At 45.1% G+C, this 20,456-nt stretch overlaps 1 protein-coding gene and 1 long non-coding RNA gene across 14 annotated transcripts in view; one reads left to right on the top strand and one right to left on the bottom strand.

Moving 5' to 3' along the window:
- The window catches only part of NFIX (nuclear factor I X), a 247,403-nt gene that overhangs the window by 162,447 nt on the left and 64,500 nt on the right, over window positions 1–20,456 (top strand). The gene's annotated exons all lie outside the window — the stretch shown is intronic.
- LOC146353100 (uncharacterized) lies at window positions 9,895–19,265 on the bottom strand. Its single transcript, XR_014787981.1, has 2 exons — window positions 19,080–19,265; window positions 9,895–18,793 (listed from the first exon to the last, which is right to left on the bottom strand). It is a non-coding gene; the product is annotated as an uncharacterized LOC146353100 (long non-coding RNA).

Genomic DNA, 20,456 nt, shown 5'->3' with positions numbered 1-20,456 from the left:
CTAGAACTGGGGGCAGAACCCAGGAGTCGCTGCTTCCTAGATTTTCCCCTTCTGCTCCTTGCCCTAATTCCTGGAGTCCACCTCCCCCATCTCCAATCCAGTAATATTGCCAATATGTGCTTGTCTTCAGCTAGATCTGTTATCTCTGAGCCTGAGCTTAGGTTCTGGCAGGGCCTCATCTCAGAGAACTTGAATGTTTGATAGATCGCGCTCGCAGAAGGAGGGCTCGTAGTGGTAGCAATTGGAATGCGTTGTACAACTGTTTTTTCTTTTTCTCCATAATTGGTTTTCTACATTAAGGGAAAAGATGGAAGAAGCTGTAGGAAAACATGGGAGAGTCACAAGCTGAAGATGACTACATCTGGATACACACACACACACCTCCCCCCGGGGCACATAAAGTTCCATGAATGAGGCAGGGAAATGGCACCATAAAAGCCTTGTCTGGAAGCACTCTTACAAATACAGAACAAAGGTATCGTATCTTTGGACTGAATAACAGTTCATATAATATTTTATTTGGATCAATCAGGCGGTTAGCCAGCAAAGAGAGGATTTCTGCAGCAGAATTTTGAATGATGTTTGGCTCAGTACAAGTGATCTCCTCACTTGTTCCATGTCTTAGGGTCTCTCCCCCGCCCGCCCGGTATTCCATCCCTAGTAGGGCCAACATAACAACCAAGTCAAGGGTGCCATTCAATCCTTTAAGACTGGTTGGCTCTTGGGCCATGGTTCCATTAGCAAACTCTCCTGGCATGGAGTGGTGTCATCTAGTGACAGCAGTGTGTACTGTAACCCAGACTGACCTTTTTCCTAACTTAATGGTTATTTGCAACAATGGCCTCAGAGCTATGGCACTTCCTGCTTTCCCAAAATCTTAATTCCCTTAATGTTTTAACCTCTCTCTCTCTCTCTCTCTCTCTCTCTCATACACACACATACACACACACACACACACACACACACACTTCTGTGTCTTTGATTTTACTCTAGTTTTATGCTGTATTTGCAACCCTAGTTCTTAGCACTCAGTGTGCCTCTGTGTCTCCTGCCTGTTAAGGGTTTTATGCATTCTGAACATCTGTATCATTTTAAGGGTCTGAGTAGGACTTCCAAGGGTGGACATTCACTGCTGCACATCTGCTACTTTTACAGCAGCTGTTATTTGATGCTCCTGTGCCCTTTCCTCACTCCCTGCCTCACCTACCCCCTTATGAATTGCCAAAATATTTGAAATGATTTGGTAAAGCATTTATTCTGATCACTAGTTCTGGTTTCCTTAATGGAGAAGTACATTCAAGTGCTGCCTTTTTCTTTTTATATGCCTTTGCCTGCCACCCTTGGAATCTCTGCTTCTTACCACTGCCTCTTTGCCATCTCTTGCAGTTGCCATTCCGGCCTTACCAGAGGCTGCCATCCTCTGGCCCAGACACGCACTCAAACCAGAAAGCTTGATGGGGCTCTCTATTGGGGACCAGGAGCTGTCCCTCTCGCTTTGGAGAGGTTGCTGAGCAGGAAATGGTGCCAGCATTGTCTGGAGAGCATACATATCCCTCCGCCTCTTTCTCTGTCCCCTTGCCAATCAGAGGCCTCCAAATCATCCCTGCCCCAACCAGAAGGGTTAGGCAGATGCAAAGTGCCAGCAGCTTCCCTTGGCTACGGGCTATAGAAGAGCAGGCCCTGGGCCAAAACAGGCGTTGCTGTCTTTTCTTGTTCTTTATGTGCCCTGAGAATGATGGGGACAGGGATTTCAGCAGCAAAGGAAGAGTAGCATTTTTCTTTAGTAGAGGATCACATGCATCCTGCCAGAACCTAATAGTTTGGTGGACGAAAGGGCAGGGCTGAAGAGGTCGGCATGGAACAGGGACAGGGAGGAGTCCCTGTAAAGGCCTTTTCTGATCCTGCAGGGTGGGAATCCAAATAAAGAAACAAACTGGTAACAGCAAACAAAATTGCTGCCCTATCCCAGTAGATGGGAGTCTGGAGGGTACCCAGTGCTGAAAGGACTGAGACACCAAAGGCCAGCATTCTTTTCATACTGTGGCCAGGCAGATGCCTCTGGGAAGCCCACAAGCAGGACATGAAGGTAAAAGCACCCTACCATCAGTCTTCCCCAGCAACTGGCATACAGAGGCATACTGCCTGTGATATGGGAAGCAATATATAGCTATCATGACCAGTAGCCATGTATAGCCTTATCGTCCATGAATTTGACTAGGCCCCTTTTAAAGCCAGCCAAGTTGGTGGCTGTCACTACACCTTGTGGTAGTGAATTCCACTGTTTAACTATATGGTGTGTGAAGAAGTACTTCCTTTTATCTGTCCTGAATTTCCCTCCAATTCTTCCCCATTTTCCCCATGTCACATGCAAATCTCAGGGGGGTGGGGGTGGAATGTTCAAGGCACAGACAGTAATGAAGCTGATACCCCTGTGGCTGAGCAATGTATCAGAGTAGGCTTGGAAGACAGGGACTGAGAATCCCAACTTGGTGGCCTCCTGCCAAATGACCCTTCTGTACCCAAAACTCCAAGTGAGCTCTGCTGCCCTCTTCCCAAGCCAGCACCAGTGATTTTCCACTTGCGCTCCTTGGGGCATCAGGACTCCGACCTCAGCTGCTCCAAGGGACAAGAAAGGTTCTCTCGGATCTTTACCAGCCTTGCCTTTACTCCTTGGGGAGCTATAGTGGTGACCATCCGAAATCCAGGTACCTTCAGGTTTGCATGAGGATTAGAATAGGGACACCCATTCTATAGAGAATGGACCCTCCAGTGTTACACTTAACTACATAATACTTGAAGGGTGCTTCCAGATAAGGTTTTTATTTTGCAGTCACGCTACATCGTTCACAGAATTTTACCGGGGGTGGGGGGTTGTCCAGATGTCATTGTCTTCCATTTCTAACCCTCCCATGCTTTCCCACCATTTCTTCCTTTTTTTCTTACCAGAAAAAATCCATTGAGAAAGAAAAGACAGAATAGTTGTACAATGCCTTTTTATTATTAGCAGTAGCAGCCCTTCATCTGGAAGCACCCAAAGACAGTTTTATTGAGATTAAGTGGGTTTAGGAACTATTGGATAAATTCACTTTCCTAGGCTCCTGCTAGTGGTACAAAGTAGCACCCTAACCCTTAAGCAGCTAGGATCTCTTTGCAATCATCAGTGCCTCCTAGCTCTGATGCATCCAGACAAAAGACCACCTCCCACCCCCATCAGTGGTTTTATCAGCCTAGTTTTGTAACTGTACTCATCCATCAGTGCACTATGAAGGACCCTCTCGCTTTTTGAGTAAAATTCCACTGCCAGTGCCTACCTAGTTGCATTACTGGGCCTGGTGTCAGCACTTTGTGAGGCTGCTGCTGAGCCATACAGACTGACAAAGGGTCCACCACTGACCAAAGACACTAGTACACCACCAAGTACTGCCATCTTTGTACAACCTTGTACACATTGTCAGGCATGCACATAAGATTACAAGGCCTTTCAGCAGAGTCAACCCCCATTGCTTTCCCAGTAACCAGGTAGCCAATATAGGCAGCAGGGAATGTAGTGCAATGGTAGTGGCCTTTTTAAATGAAAACCAGCCACTGCTCACTCCTCTGAAGCCCAGCAAGCCACTGCGTTTCTCTCAGATGAGCAGTTGGTGCTGCTGCCAGCTCAGTCCTTTGGGGAAGAGCCATATCTCAGTGGTAGAGCATGTGCTTTATGATCAGAATATTCCAGGTTCAGTCTCTGCATCTCCAGATAGGGATGGAAAAATATTCCTGTACGAACCCATGGAGAATGGCTGACAGTCAGTGTAGAGAGTACTGAGCTAGATGGACCAATGATCTGTCTAGAAATAAGGCAATTTCCTAAGTTCCAGTCAAACCACTAATCAAAGCAGCCCACTTGCCAGCTCCGTACCACCATCAGTGCTACTGCTGGCTGAGGAGTTCTTACGCCTGTCTACCCACCCATCAGATTAACAGAATAATGGATAGTTCAGGCCCTGTGTATATGGGTACATATGCACGCACTCACACACAAGTATGTGTGTGAGTGTGCGTTCTGGCAGGAGTGTATGTGGGGGGGAAGGTAGCCACTAGATCTTGCCCAGGTCTCTGAAAACATGGAGTCAGCCACAGTAATGCAGACTTTTCCTGCTTTAGCTTCAGTACACATCCATTTCAGACCAGATGGGTCGTTAAACTGGCCTCGAAGTTGACATTATCAGGCAGGACGGTCTTTTGTGTGAGGAAGGACCCAATTTAACTCAGCCATTGGGAATTCAGATAATCTCTTTGGCAACCCTAGGTTTGGGGGTACACTATATAGCAATCTCTGTAGGCCTTCTAGAGCAGTGGTCTCCAAAGTGGGGTGCACGCACCCCAGGGGACATGCAAGACTAACCATTGGGGTGCATGAACTGCCTGATAATTGAGCAGCCTCCCACTGCCCTGATGAGCTGCCATTGTGTGCAATGATGGCAGTGGCAGCAGTGGCAGCAGGATGGGAGCTGAGCTGAGAGGGAAGCTCCCTGGCGTTTCTCTCTTGGCTCTGGTCCTATCCTGCCTCTGCTGCAGCCACCGAGAGCAACTGTGCCAGTCTCTGCCAGGCATGGCAGAGGAAGCCGCAGCACCCGAGCAACTGCCATCCTGCTGAAGGAGAGCAGGAAGGAGATTAACCCTTCCCACTCTGCTTTGGCAGAATGAAGCTGAGAAGAAAGCGCGTGCTATGACAGCCATTAATACCAAGTATCGAAATAAACTGAATTTAGAACCAGAATTGCTGTATTACAAAGTGTTAAACCAAGATTTTCAAAAATAATGAAGCATATTCAATCATATTGCTCTCACTAAAAAGTATTATTAATAATACTTTTTAGTGAGATCAAAAAGGGTTTTTGTACTGTTAATAATTATGTGTGTGTGTGTATATATATATATATATATATATATAGTGTATGTTTTATAATGTACATAATATATTAGTACAATAGTAATATATATAAATCATAAAGAAATAAAGAAATAAACAAACATATATTGGGGTACATGCTCAAACATTTTTTACTGCTAGGGGTGTGCAATCAAAAAAGTTTGGAGACCACTGTTCTAGGGTGTCACACCTCTTCACAAACAGATAAGAAGAATAACTTATTAAAATCCCTTCAAATGCAACATTAGGCACAATTTGAGACTATAGCAAGAGAATGGAAGAAAAGGGTTTAGGAAAAAGATAGCAAAAGTGCCAGAGTGTCCCCTGATGCCAAATGCTGCATTACGCTTGTTGGATATTGTAGGATTGTGCCCTGTAACACTTTTGTTTTGTCTTAGCTTGCTTTGGTGGGACATTGGCCTTTGTGTTCATGCTCATTATTGTTCAGTCTGTTTAGGCCTTGGTTTGTCATTGTAGGGTCTCCAGAGTGCTCTGGCCTGGGCATGAAGGTTATTATTGTGGAGTTTCATAATTGCTGGCCTGTGTGCTTTGAGTTAATTGGGGAGTTGAAGGTGGTGCTTGTTTATTCTAAATTAACCTTTATTGTGCACCCACACTGTATGCTCCTAGGTAATAGATATAGAAGACAGAAGCCCAAGTCCTTCTAGAAGACTCGCAATGAAAGTAAGGCTGATACAGCCAAGCGGGGAGAATAGCGCTGAAGACATACCTCATCTTTACATGAGGTATGACAGGCGAGTTGGCTGCACAGGGTAGGCAAGACAGACTAGTCTGGCTTTCGGAATAACACAGGATACTGAGTTGCCACTTATTCAATCCCACTACTTCTGTTTAGTTAAACCATGAATATTTTGTTAAGGTCCTGATTTAGATAGTGCTTTAAATAATACTTTTCTGATTTAAAACCTAGATACTGCTAGTGATGGAGAATCAGCAGTGTGTTAGTAGTGCACTGTCAATCATGAAATACCCTCCTGTTACAAACAAACAAAAAACAAGAACATTAAACTATGTTTGATTTTTTTTTCAATATAACCATTTGTTATTGTAGGGGTGATGGGCTGTTTAAAATTATCCTATTCTGAAAGTGGGATGCGACCAGTCTAGAGTCTTCTTGTGGGAGCATTTGCTTTTATGTATAGATGGTTTTGCAAGATAGTGGGATGAGTGGAAGTGGGGCAGGTGATTGGGTGAATCCTTTGAGTGGAGGGGAGGAACTTGGCTTGACTTCAGAGAGTTCAGAGGATTCAGAAACCACAGCATGGTTATAGCTTTATAAGGACTAATCAGAATATCACTGAAGTCGTGAGCAAGCGTTTGAGTTCTCCAGAACTCTTTATCAGGCTGGATGTTAAATGAAGGGAGGGGGGATTTTGGATGTTTGTCACTCCACAATCTGCAATCAAAAAGGTGGAATGCTGTAGGATTTATGCAAATATCATTGGATTAGCCTCACTAGGTGTAGGACAGATTGCTAGGTGCACCCAGGGTTACTGGGGGGACAACAACAACAGCAATAATAGCTTTTCTCTCATTTGTGAAAATTAAAAGCTAGTGCTTTCTTAGTTTTGTCTTCGATCCTAATTGAAACACACAGGTCTCTTGTGAAGCAGACAACAGAAGTAAAGGGAATCATGGCAATCTTTATATTAGCAAAGCTGGAGATTTTAGGAAGTCCAAAAGTATGCCCACCAGGAGGTTGGCTGACCTTTGAGCTTCCTCTGGGATTCCCACCTTTGCTCCTCCTGCTTCCTCTCATCCCTGCTTCCTTAGGCTATGGCACAGGAATTCTTGAAAGGCTGCAGTAATAGGTCCCCCTATAGATGGAGCAGATCTTTGTTGTGGAGCTTCCTGAGCTAAGGGATCATTGTCTGTGGGCTCTTCACACTGAGCTTTTATCCTGCAATTGAGATTGCTCCTTCACGGAAGTTTGCAGGCTCTTTACATGACCTTGTGATCATTCAAGGCATCTCCTATACTAAATGCCCTTTGTTCCGTTTTTAAATAGATCGCAGATAATGAGCTATCAAATTACCCCATTGTGTTCCACTTCAGTTTCCTCCCTGAAAAGAGTCAAAGCTGCAAGAAGAGGAGCGAGATCAATGAAAGATAATGGAAGACTCAGATGCAGGGAGAAGGAGGGGGAAGGGGAGGGGGGAAAGGAAGCACATGAAAAATGGAGTCGCGATCCTGCATTTAAAACGGAAGCAGAAAGCCCCATTTTAAATGCAGGATTTTACGCTGGTGTAGAGATGCCCTGTGTCTGGCCTAAGGGTGAGCTGAGCTAGAACAGCTTCTAGGAAGCTTACGTCTGCCAGCTCAGAGATCTCAGTGGCTGGATGAAGCTCTCTTTAGTCCTACAGTGTGTAGGCACAAACAGTGATTCACTGTTCGTGTGCATGTAGCAGGGCACCACCTTACCTCAACCTTAGTTCTCCTGTGTGCCATCAAGAAGTGGCCAAACTGCATGCCGCTCATCAGGGAAGAAACAACACCAGTGATCAAGCTGATTTCCGCTCTCGTGCACATAAACCAGTGAAAGCAGAGGAGGCCTGGGATGCATGCAGGGAGTGGATCTCAGAGGAAGGAAAGGCAGGACTTCCACCTCAAAAAGGCAAATCTATCCTTTCTCTTATTGAGCAGGGAGAACATCCAGCTGATGCCCAGAGGGAGGGACTGAGAGCTCAGCCCTCTCTAGGAGGCTGCAAGCCACAGCAGAAAACAGGGAGAAGGAATTCCAGTATGAGACAGGCCCAGTCCAGAACCAATCCCAGAAATCCTGCTGGACTCAGCAAAAATCAGGGTTTCCTCAAGCAAGAGGAATCCTGCCCATGAGAGTGAACCAACATCAGGGTGCTCCCTTTTCTCCAATTCGTAAAAATACACACAATAGTAGCTGTGTTGATCATAAAGAAAATTCCAAAATCCGTATCAGTGTAATACCTTTATACTTTATTACGCCAAACAAAAAATATTTTGGTCAACACAGCTACCTTGGTTGTTGCTTTTGTGACTTAGAGAATACCAAATTTAGTCATTCCACAGCAGAACCCTACACTGGGGGAAGAGAATTCTATGCCATATGAATGAGGCCACCTGGTTACTTGGAGGATATAGGACAAAGAGCCTCTTGATGGGAAAAGGTGTGCATGAGTCTCAGTCACCCTTCATCCTCAATCTGTCATGCATTAAAGCTTAAAGGACAGGACAAGGTTAATATGCTGACCCTTTGCAGGAGCAGGGTGGGCAAGTAGGTGAATGATAAAGATGTTTGGTAGTGAGGGATTCCCCCCCACCCACTCGCGCTCAAAACATGCTAGAGCCTATGGCATGGAAGAGCAATAGCAGCTGCGCTTACTAGACAGTGACAGGAAGGGTTGGAGGCCAGGCTAGTCCATGACTGGGTGGGTTGTGAGGCCTGGCCTGGCGCAGCCCATCTGTTGCATTGTCATTCATACCCTTTGTGTGTGTTTTGGTAGGAGAAGGGGAAGGCAGGTGGTCAGCAGCCAGGCAGGGGCTGGGCTGCCTTCCATCAGTGACTTTTAAGGAGTAGAGTGGGGTGAAGTTGGGGCGAGGCTCTCTCTTAGGCAGTGCCATCCCAGCCTGCACCTTCTTCAGCTCCTGCTTGTGGGTTCCTTGGCCAACAGAGCAGTGGGGAGAGGGGGAACTTCTAGGAAGTTCAAGATGCTCATGATGCTCTCATCCAAGAGCATCATGAGCCTGTTCCATACTGCCAGGCCATTTAGCTGCTCCTTGCCCTGCTGTATTCAGTCCAGAAACTGGTTAGTGCTTTTGGCTATTTGAATATGTTTTTTCAAATATGGCTGCACATTTTTCAACCACTGTTGGTTGCTGTACCGTTAACAGTAGGTTGATATGCAGACACTAGCAGGCAGGGGCATTGCTAGGTTCTTAAAAGATCCAGGGCACAGGCCTATAACACAAATTTGCGTGTGTGTGCGTGTGTGTCTGTCTGTCTATCTATTTATCGGAGTCAAAGCAAGGGAGGGGGGTGTATCAGTACACATATCTAATACGTGTGTGTGTGTGTGTGTACATAAATAGATACATATATACGCACATACATACATAGAATCATAGAATAGTAGGGTTGGAAGGGGCCTACAATGCCATCGGGTCCAACCCCCTGCTCAATGCAGGAATCCAAGTCAGAGCATCCCTGACAGATGGCTGTCCAGCGTCATCTTGAACGCCTCCAGTGTGGGAGAGCCCACCACCTCCCTAGGTCATTGGTTCCATTGTCATATTGCTCTAACAGGAAGTTTTTCCTGATGTTCAGCCGGAATCTGGCTTCCTGTAACTGGAGCCCATTATTCCGTGTCCTGCACTCTGGGATGATCGAGAAGAGATCCTGGCCTTCCTCTCTGTGACAACCTTTCAAGTACTTGAAGAACGCTATCATATCTCCCCTCAGTCTTCTCTTCTCAAGGCTAAACATGCCCAGTTCTTTCAATCTCTCTTCGTAGGGCTTTGTTTCCAGTCCCCTGATCAGCTTTGTTGCCCTCTGAACCCTCTCCAGTTTGTCTGCATCCTTCTTAAAGTGTGGTGCCCAGAACTGGACACAGTACTCCAGATGAGGCCTAACATAAATAAGAAGTGTGCACTGACACACACCCTTCAACTCAGACCCTGATTCAGCGGTTTGGAAAACTTCTCGCTTCTGCTCAGGCCAATTTGGAGTTAGTCCACTTCACCTCAGAACCAAACCCGAGTCAAGGTTCAGAAAACTGACTTTTTATGCTCCCTGTTGACTATCATGGGAAATTTAAAAAGAACAAACCACTGTAACTTTTTTCTCTTGGCCTGAACTGGTTGATAGTTGTAGGCATATTTGCTCCTTAGGAGGGGATTACACCTGCCCAATGTCAGAAAAATAGGTGTAGGGTTTTTTTGTGCTATGTGCCTTTATATTTTGATTTTCTTTTAAAGGGAGCTGCCAGTAACTTTTTTATTCCTTGGAAGAATGGATGAAAATTTCAGGATTCATTGTCCCATCAGAGGAGATCATGTCTACTAAGTTGGAGAATGATAGCCCTAGGGGGTTTTGTGCAAGGGTAGCCTTGACATTTTGAGGGTCTCCAAAAGAGGACATACTTATCTCCCTTTGTTCCTTGAGGACCAGTGTTCTGAAAATTACAGACAGCCTAGCGGTGTCCCTAAGTAAGAAACCAGCAAAGTTTCAGAAGGATATGTGCATCAGTTCACGCGGAAGGAGAGTTTTCCAGTTTGGGGGAGGGAGTGATTTGGTTTCACTCCCCATAGTTTTTGGGTAAATTTGTATGAAAATGCACAGGTCATTAGAGGTGTCCCCCAGGCAAGAAATCTGCAAAGTTTCAGAAGGATAGGAGCAGGCACTAGGGAATTATGATGCTTGAAATCCAGTTTAAGGCTGTTTCATAGTTAAGTGTGCTGGCACTGGAAGAATGGCCATCTCGTGGTCCCATCCTTGCCTTCCCCCAAAGCACAGTGATGGGACACCATGGTAAAAATGTGTCCTAGGATTAGAAGATGGACCTGTAAGTCATTGAACCACACTCCCTCTCTCCTCCTGCAGCTGTTTGCGAAACTAAAGCAAAATATGTTAAAATAAAGACTGCCCAATTCTGCTTGGGCTTCAGACTTGGTTCAAACTCAATGCACTTCACTTATCTATAATTATATATATATAATTATTTCCATGCCTAAATTTAGAATTACTAGAATTTATTTACATTTCACCAATGTTAGCAGCAGGGGAACATGGGCAGGAAGGTGCTTTTGCGCTCATGTCCTGCTTGTAGATTTCCCATGGGCAGCTGGTTGGCCACGGTGTGAACAGAATGCTGGACTAGATGGACCTTGGTCTTATGCAGCACAGTTCTGATGTTCTTAAATATAGGGTGCCTCTGAGCATATGCAGAATGCTTTTCTTTCACCACTAAGCACTTACATTCTTCCCCTACCAATTCTATTCCCCTCCATGCAACCATCCCTCCTCATCCTACCATCCTCCAGCAACTCTTCATAAAAACAGATGTCTTCATAAAAAAAGATGTCTCCTCTACCTCCTCCTTGTTATGCACAAGCTCTCATTGTATCTTCCTCCCTACAACGCACCCCCCCAACTCCCCAGGATTCAGCCAATGAGTCTGTTTTCAAAACTAGGGCTAAGTTATGGCAAAACTCTGAGCATGTACTAAGTGCCTTTCCCTCACCACTGAAGTGTATGCAAAATGGAAAAAAACACAAATGATAAAACATGCATAGGACTGGGCTCAGGTAGTCAGTTCATTAGACTGGAATCGCAGTACCATGCTCACAACTTGGGACTTATTTCTGAGTAAATATGCAGAAGATCAGGCTGCAAACCTCCCTGCAAAAGTGCTTGAATCATATGCACACTTCCCTGGGGGTAAGCCTAATTTAACATAATGGGGCTTACTTCTAAGTAGGCATACATAGGATTGTCTGAGTGAGCAGTATTTATCTCCCCTCCACTTCCAATCCCCCCTCCTATTTTTATTAAAGTTTTATTTTCATAGGAACATAGGTAGCTGCCTTATACTGAATCAGAATGTTGATCCATCTAGCTCAGTATTGTAGACATTGACTGGCAGCATCTCTCAAGGGTTTCAGGTGGGATTCTTTCCTAGCCCTACCTAGAGATAACAGGGATTGAACCTGGGACCTTCTGCATGCCAAGTATGTGCTCTACCACTGAGCTACAGCCCTTCCTATTCCTGGTTAATGACAACTGACAAACAAAAGAACCCCAGATTTGTTCCTCTGCAACTGTGTGAAGCCACTTATCTTGAAGACTTGGATGAGGAGGATAAGGAGAAAAACCAACCCTCTTGTCTGTTTGTATAAAGTCAAATATAGTTCAGAACTTCTGTTGCCTACCAGAGAAAATTCACTTTGAGAATTCCCCAAGGTATGCTCTGGGTGGAATAAAGAAGAGATAGAAAGACTAGGATAAGGGAGAGAAGAAGAAAAGAAGAATGGTGATTGGAAATGGAGCAGAGAGAGAGAGAATTCCCCAAGCCAAGTGTCTCCTTTCAGAGAGGTAGCACTTTGGAGGAATTTAGGAGGCTGTGGAGGGTTTGTAAGGATTGCACAAATTAGCTATATGAGGTGAGGTGCCTGAGGGCTTTTTCTTGCTTTTTTAAAACTATAAAACCTATTTAAAAGCCCCAACACTTCCTCGATCATGATGTCACATAGTTCTAACCATCCTTTTGGAATAATCTTGAGGCCTGCAGCTATTTAGAAGAACTTAAAGTGAAGGGGGAGAGAAAGCCGTTTGTGGAGATTCAATCAGAAAGCTGATTGAATCTTTTTTCTGTGCTGAAGCTACTAAATTTCTGCAGAAGCCAAAGGTTCCAGTTTGGGGTAGTAAATTCAGATGTTATGTGAAATACCAGTATTTCACATGGAGCTCTTCCTGCCCTTCCCTCTCCCTCCTCAAAAAGTAATTGCAAGCAAACTCCCAGCAGTGGGCATGTAAGAGCAGCAAAGTAGAGGGAGAGAGAAAAAAACAATGAATGGAAGGAAAGGTGGCAGTCCCCCCTCTAGTTTAAAAGGCATGCAGACTACACTCCATATTGGTCTTCTAAGGGAGTGAGTCCTAAGGCCTCCTTAGTAACTGCAAGGCTAGTGAGCTCAGAGGGAAGCAGCAGACTTGTATTAAGGCAGATGATGGCAACTGGGGCTGCTGTAAAGCTCGGGAGCACACCTCAGAAGATTCAGGGCCCATGCCCAGGTAGGCCTTCTATAACAACGTCCATGGTAGCAGGTGAAGAATGTCACTTGCTGATTTCTGCAGCTCAAGCTGCTGTGAAAGGTACAAGAACAGGCTAGGTCTATTTTTTTGTTTTGTTTTTTTGGACAGTTGGCAACTCTGTTTTCAATCCTGTTTGTTTCCCACTATGTGTATTTATATTTTAAAACCAAAATACACAAAGGAGGGTGACAAAATGGGATCCGTGAGGCTTTACTGTGAAGTCTTGGGATTCATGGCAGGGCAATGCTGGGAGAAAGAACCCTTGGGCCAGTAAGCAGCTTCCCTTTGAGCAGAACTGAGCTTCTTATTGTGTTTAAAGAAGGAGCCCAGAAGAAAACCTTGAGTTTGTTGAGGCAATTGTATTTGCTTCACACATGAGATAAAGTAAGTTTTTGTTGTCTTGATGCTACCAGCTGGCACAACTACTCTTTTGAAATGATTTTTTAGAAGTTGAATTCATTTTGAAATGTTCCCTCATGTTGTAAGGTTCACCTACAAGGGTCGGGTGTCTGTAGTGCAAAAGGCTACATAGAGACACCTCACTCAGATGTTATGTTGGAGGTACTGTTTGCAGCAGCAAATTCAGAGCCCCACATAAACCAATGATTAGGAGTAGATGTGAAAGAGAAGGCACTGGCATTGCCCACCTTGAGAAGTGGTCAGTCCTCGTAAGTGTAAAGGGATCAGGCAACTTGTCTCCTACATTTTCTTGTTTGTTTGTTTTTTCCCCGTCCTAGAAATCTATCATCCATATATGGTCTCTTTCACAATAGCATTTACAATTATGGGAATTATTTTGGATTTGCAAAGCTCTGTGTGCGTGCATGCGTGTGTGTGTGAGAGAGACAGACAGACAGAGAGACAGAGAGAGAGAGAAGCAAGCAAGAATCAGGTTGCCTGGACATGGGCCTTCTCTAAAAGCCCACATTGATCGCCACATCTGATATAATGTTTTTCCTGAGCTTACATTTATGGGAATCCTTTCAATTTGACTTCCATATAACATGGGAACCTGCCCATAGTAACAATGCTCCACCCTTCGCCAATATTTTACTTGAGCTAGTGCAACACTGGACAGTTGGTGGCATTGGTTTCCAAATGTGGGCCAATCCCAAAATTGGGTCATGGTGGAGGGACACACCAGGAGCACAACCACCATTTTCTCTTGTCCTTTTGCTACATCTTTTTAAAGTGGAGGGATAAAGCTGAAAGATGGTGGGCAGGAAGAGAAATAAGGAGAAATTGGGGTGGGGGTGGGGAGAACAGTGGAAAGATGGGCAGATCTAGTTAAAACTGAAAAGTGGGTCCAATGTAGCAAGCTGGGAGTTTAACTAAAGTCTAAAAAAGCTACTTGTGTTAGTGGATGGAGTATTGGATCTGGTTTGGTGAGGCCTGGGTTCAGATCCCTTCTCAGCCCTGTAGCTCACGGGGGAGGGGCGGTCTTATGCAATTCACCATAAAATGGAGTGACTCCACATGTTCTGTCCTGAGCTCGTTGGAAGAAGGGTAAGATACACTGTGTCAGACAAACACCAGGAGCTGAAATACACTGAAGGCTAGAGAGGCAGACAGCATTTGCAGGAATCACACAGAATCAAAGTCACCTGACCATATACAGCATTCCTAGGTGCCCAAAGCCACTTAGCCCAGCTTGCACCTGGTAGGTGTACTAGTGCAGGGGTCTTCCTTGCCAATCCACTACTTTCAGCCAGTCATTACTATACTAGAAAAATAGTTAGGTCATGAATAAACCATGGATTTGAAATGAAAGTTTCGAGAGCAAAGGAGGAATAATCAGGTGGCAGGAGCTGGGCCAGGAAAGATGTCTGAGACTCAGAGTGGGCAACACCTCATCATCTCCCCCCAACACTGATTTTTGTAGAAGGCCCTGCTATATTTCATTCTCATCTATTCCACCCTGTTGCTCTGCGTTCAACATATATATGTATAAAACTGCTAGGTGGGGCATGTTAGAGATGTGTAGGGCCTGATGACATCCTCTTCTTTTTTTTTCATCTGGTCCAGATTCTTCTCTTTTTCATCTGGTCCAAACAGATCTCTCTGTTTGGCTGTACTTGGAGGCTGGATGTGGGAAGCCCACAAGATTAAATAACAATGAGCAGCAGGAATTTGAGTTTAGGGCAGGGCTGAGATTGGCTTCCTTTTCTCTTAGGAGGTCCCATAGCTCAGTGGTGGAGCACATGCTTTGCATGCAGAAGGTCCCAGGTTCAATTCACATCATCTTCAGTCTCTGTATATGTTCAGGGCAGGGGAGGTCAGCTTCCTCTGTCCCATGCAGTTCTCTTTCATACCAAGAAAGAGACACATTTCTGTGGAGTGGAGATGAAAGCTAACTTGCTGTTAGGACAGGTACTGTAGTGTGAGATTAGTTTTTCCCCTTTGCTGGGACTGTTCAAGTTCTCCATTATTTGTGTTGGAGGCACAAATTCACCCACAAACTATGTCAGGCAATTCGAGGGAAGGGAGTTGGGGAGGAGGCTTGGTTTATTTCTGCAAATGAACCTGAGGCCACTGGCTACATAAAGGGAAGACCTATCCACTTCTTGTTCATGCCATTGCCCTGGTCCAATCACTGATCCATTGCTCTGGTCCAGCCATCACTCCAACCACAAAATGTACTGGTTTCAGGATCCTGGATGGACAATGGTCTTTGGAAATCAGAGTATAGTTGCATCAGATGTGCTGATCAAATATGCCAGGGAGCACAAATGTACACAATATACTTGCAGAGCATAGTGTAAATGCATACCTTGGATAGGGTGTATATAAAATCAGCAGCATGACATATCTGCATTGTATTGCGCAAAGTATTTTGTGGTGGTGATGAAGCCTTTGGAAGTGATTTGCTGAGCTGCCTTCTTGTCACAGAGCTTCTGTCTGCTACTGTCCAAACTGCTCAGATCCTTCAGGAGGTGAGGGCAGGTTGAAGGTACAAAGAATGGAATTGACAGGTGGCTAAAGGTAGGGATGTATGAAAAATTAGTTTCAGTTCATTTTTTATCAGGATTTACACAGTTCACACCTTCCGGACCGAACACAAACTCGAACACAATCTGCGGTCGAAGTCCGTACGATACAAGCTTGCAGTGTACACATTTGAAAGCATGTGTACATTTGAAAAAGGCACATGAAAAATGCTTAGTTTGGAGAAATGTGATCAAACATGCTTTAATCAACGGGAGAAGAATGCGTACATTTCAAAGATGCATACAGTTGATGTCTACATTTGGAAAAATACTCATGAAAATATGCACAGATTTTCATACCCCCCCCCCCCAAAAGCTCACAATCTGATACAAACTCAAGTCAGAATGAGCTTCCAGATGGAATTTGGAGAACTTCAGTGAGCTCATGTTTTGCTGATTCACACATCCCTACCTAAAAGTTATTTAGGCCCAGGGAAGCAGGCAGGCCTAAGGAAAGAAGGGTTGGAATAGGGAACCATCCAGAAGAATGAGGGAAAGAGGAGATGGCTATAAGGAGGATCCTAAAATGGTAAGACAAACTGGGAAAAAGAATAGGCAAAGAGGAGAGGTACACATGATCAGAACTTGCTAAGGCTAAAAGTCACATCTTGATTTGAAATAACCCACCAGACCTTTGGGCCTGGGTCTCTAGTGTTTCTGGTAATTTTCCCCATTTCTGTATGTGTGTGTGTATTTATGTACGCATGTACCCTTGCAACACAGACTTCGTTGCAACTCATGCTTGATTTTCAATATTTATAAACACAATGAAGGTGTGTCACCTGAGTACCTCAAGATATGATATGTCGATGATGGTGGTGATGATGATGAATTTTCTAATGAAATACAATGGTATATGGAGTTTTTAAAAGAAAAGAACATTAAAAATTGTTCAAAACAAATACAAAAGCAACACTGACAAAAGTTTTCCATCCTTCTTCGTGGCCTTTGTGCAGTCTCACATGTGGGAACTGCTCATGTACAGGCCATACCCTACCCTGAGCACTGCAAGATCTCATTTCGCAAAAAGATGGGCTCAGAGCCAAAATACACCAATGACCTCAAGGGTCCAGGCTCCTGCAGGCATGATGCATGCAGACTATGTAATCTTTATAGGTAATATTCAGCACCTTGACTTTGGCCAGAAGTGTACAGGAAGCCATTGCTGTCATTTGATTCACTCCTTGTGAACAAGGGCCAATGGTAGGAGGCAAGCAGCAGAATTCTGCCCTGGCTGAAGCATCCAAATGATCTTCAGCAGCACCACAGAAATCAGTCTGAAAAGGAACTGGAGCATGCATGACAGAGGCCAGACCCATGATACTGAAGAAGAACGGCAGCAAATCAGCTTTATTAGATACAAGGCACTCCTGGTCAAGTGTCCAGAACATGTTGAGACTACAAACCTCCTCCTTCAAAGCAAGTAGGCAACATCCCCCCACCCCCATATCCCAATGACCATCCGCCACTATCATTTTTGTTTTGTCAGTATTCAGCTTCAGTTTCTGCATTGTACAAGTATCTTGCTTGTTGGCTGAGCCTACTGCACCGCCCCCCTTTTGCCCCTTGTCTGGGCACTGGAACTGGGTGTATGCCACTCCCCCATTCTGATTTACTGACTGTCCAGTCACAGAGTGAAGTTTGTTATGCACAGGGAGTTAGGAAGCTGCAACAGGACATTCAGCAAGCAGAACGGGACATTCCTACGTATCCCACTGGGAGCCATAAATCCAGTGCTACAAGTATCTGTGAGAGAAAATACACCCATCCCAAACACACCATCAATCTTGGCTTTATGGGCAAACCAGCCCCTCATGGCAGCACAGGAACCTATGTTGTGTACTGTGCAGGTTCCTATGTGAATTTATCTATGTGAATATGTATTGAATGTAAATATTGCATGCCCGTGAGGATGCTATCCATACATACCTATGTATTTTGAAGATGCATACAGTGTGTGTGTGTGTGTGTGTGTGAGTGTGTATGTATATATAGCACCCATCGTTGCTAGTATTTTCAAAAGGGCATTTTGGTGGAGTCGTAGTGGTTCATAGCATCTCTCATGTGTAGGGTGCATTTTTTAAAAAGTTTAACTTTAATTTTGAACATTACACTGGTACCGGCTCTGTATTCAGGGGAGCAGTGGCACCGAGGGGAGTTTAGTCTTTTTCCCTTGTACTAGTCTCCCAATCTGAATTGTGCCCCCCCACACACACACACACCCTCTGGGATTGCAGAAGTGAGGAGAGCGAGGGCCACAGGGAGGTTGCACTTCCACCCTCCCAGGAAGAACACCATGGGAAAAGGAAGACCAGGCCCAATCCATTAACCAGAGAGTGAGCAGTGCAGGGAGCAGTTCCTTCCTCCTTTCCTGCCAGAAAGCGCTCTCTAAATGCCAGTTGCACTGGGACTGTAGAAATGAGGGGAAGGATACTCTGGCCCCTATCACTGGCCAGAGGAACAACAGCTGCTTGCTAGTTTGTTTTTAACCTCTTGTAAGCTGCCTTCAAGGGCTGCTATTAGCCCCACACAAAAAGGAAACAAGGGGAGCAAGGGAAGGCACCTGTATTTTTTTCTGCAGTGGGCTTAATAGTAGCTAATAGACAGGCAGTTTAAAAACACAGCCATAGCAAGAACAAAGCAAACTCTAGGACAAAACGGCTGGGAGGCAGGGAAGTGGTAGGGGTCAGCATCCATAGTTCTTCCTAATACCTGAGTTTTCAGTCTGCAGGGGCATACACACACACACACACACACACCCTTTAGCATAGAGTTCAGTACAGGCATTCCATATAGTTTGGTAAGCATCACAGGGCCAATTTAGATCAGAAAAATTGCACAATGTGGAAGAGTTAAGCATCCTGCCCCCAGCACCACTGCTTTTGCTTGCTCTTCCAGCTCCCTGAAAAGAGGGTTGCCAGGTTGCAACCCAGAGATCCCTCCCTCCTTTATTAAATCTGCTCTTGAATTGGGAATATTCAGCAGATATGGCTTCTTCTGCCCATTTTCCTGCCAGTCCTGTCAGCTGCTCCTTCCCTCCTTCTACCACAGTAATGAGCTGGCTTCCAGGTGTGGGGAGAGGACCTGAGGAAAAATGGGCGAGAGATTTGGTCTCCAAATTCTCCAATTTTAGCGAGAGTTGTCGTCCGTCCCCCCCCCCCCCGCTATTACACTGAAATGGGATATCAGATGATTAGCCAAAGGTCAATTAACCCTGAAGTCCACATACACCAGGTTATAACTACAGAGTATCTTCCCTGACCTTAAGCATTGACCCCAGTCTCTTCAGCTACCTCAGCTGTCTTCTTTTGAGAAAGCACTTCGTTGGAAACAGGAGAACATCTAGTACTATGCTATCTGCATACTTTACCTTTTCATTGTAAAAGGAGAATCTCCAGGTTGCAACCTGGCAATCTTTTCCTTAAGTGGCAGCCACCACCTCTTTCCCATATCACATTTTGTAAAGATACTAAAGAAGGGGCCATTGCCTGTGGACTGGGCAAGATTGCCCCCTCTCCCCCTTCCCGCCTTTAGTTTGGGCAGAGAGGAGGTTTGCCAGGCCTGTGAGGGACAGATAAAGAGTTCAGCAAACTGTTTCGTCTGCTCGGTCAATGGATCTGTTTATTTGTTCAGCTGCTGTCTCCTGATAAGGGTTTATTTTGCTAGATAAAAGCACCTTTGAGGCTTGGAGATCACAGCCCTTGGGGAAAAGACTAGTGAGCTAGTTTAGGGGAGTCATGACACACACATGTATATACACACACACACACACACCAAATTGGCAGACAGACAAGCCAACAAATGCAAAGAGAATTGTCTTCTTTCATGTGCTTCTGGGAGAAAAGTGAAGTTCAGGACTAGTGCAAGTAGAAGACTTTGAACTGCAGCAACACATAGAGGTACAAGAGAAAGCTGGGCATATATTGGTCATGATGTTACTTCATTCTTGAGAAGGAAGGGCCTGCTCAACAATTCCAAGGGAGTACAGTCCCAATACAGTCCTATTTGGTACTTCTGGGCTGTGTTTCCACCAGTGGTTTACCCTAACCTGGCTGTGCAGTGCGGTCTCTGTGTTTCCATGATGTTGTGGCCATTCAGCACTAGCCCTGCATTTTATCGCTGAAAAACCGCTTCTTCTGAGACTTATAGTCTGACTTTTCCAGCATACTGCGGTTCCATTACTGACTTGTTTCCACAATCGCACTGGGTGCAGTATCATAGTCTGCCCATGGGGCATGTAGCCCAGCCTTTGTGGGTGTGTCGCTCTGATATCAGTGACCCAACCCTTTCCCTCCCTGTTTTCCGGAAGTTTCATCACCGTTGTAGAGCATGATGCTGAGGGACCAACTTTTAAAGCATCATTGAAAATAAGCACCAGAACACAGCCCATGACCCCAGTCAAGGGGTGTTTTCTCCCATTGTGCTGAATGAGGCTTGCCCTCTTGGTGACCACAGAAATAACAGAGAATTGGCACCGCACGTATCAAAGCCCTCAATTCCTTAAATGTGATTAAGTGCGATCTGGAGGCTTCGGTCCATTGCCTTAGGAGGTAACTCATTTACAGCTTCCATATAGAGATCCTGTACATCAAAATGGGGGCTGATTTCGGTCTCTTTCCCACAACAGACCCATTAGTGTCTCCTCAGAAGTAACTCCCATTGCAGTGGATGAGGCTGAGATTCCCCCTCAATTGAAATGGCACACATTAAAGCCCAATTCCTTAAATGTGTTTAAGCGACCAAGCGA

The sequence above is a fragment of the Heloderma suspectum genome, chromosome 2 (assembly GCF_057233095.1).
Source record: "Heloderma suspectum isolate Gila_16-S chromosome 2, 16-S_ref, whole genome shotgun sequence".
NCBI lineage: Eukaryota > Metazoa > Chordata > Lepidosauria > Squamata > Helodermatidae > Heloderma > Heloderma suspectum.
The sequence above is the reverse complement of the archived record's forward strand: the minus strand, read 5'-3'. Positions and strand labels throughout refer to the sequence as shown.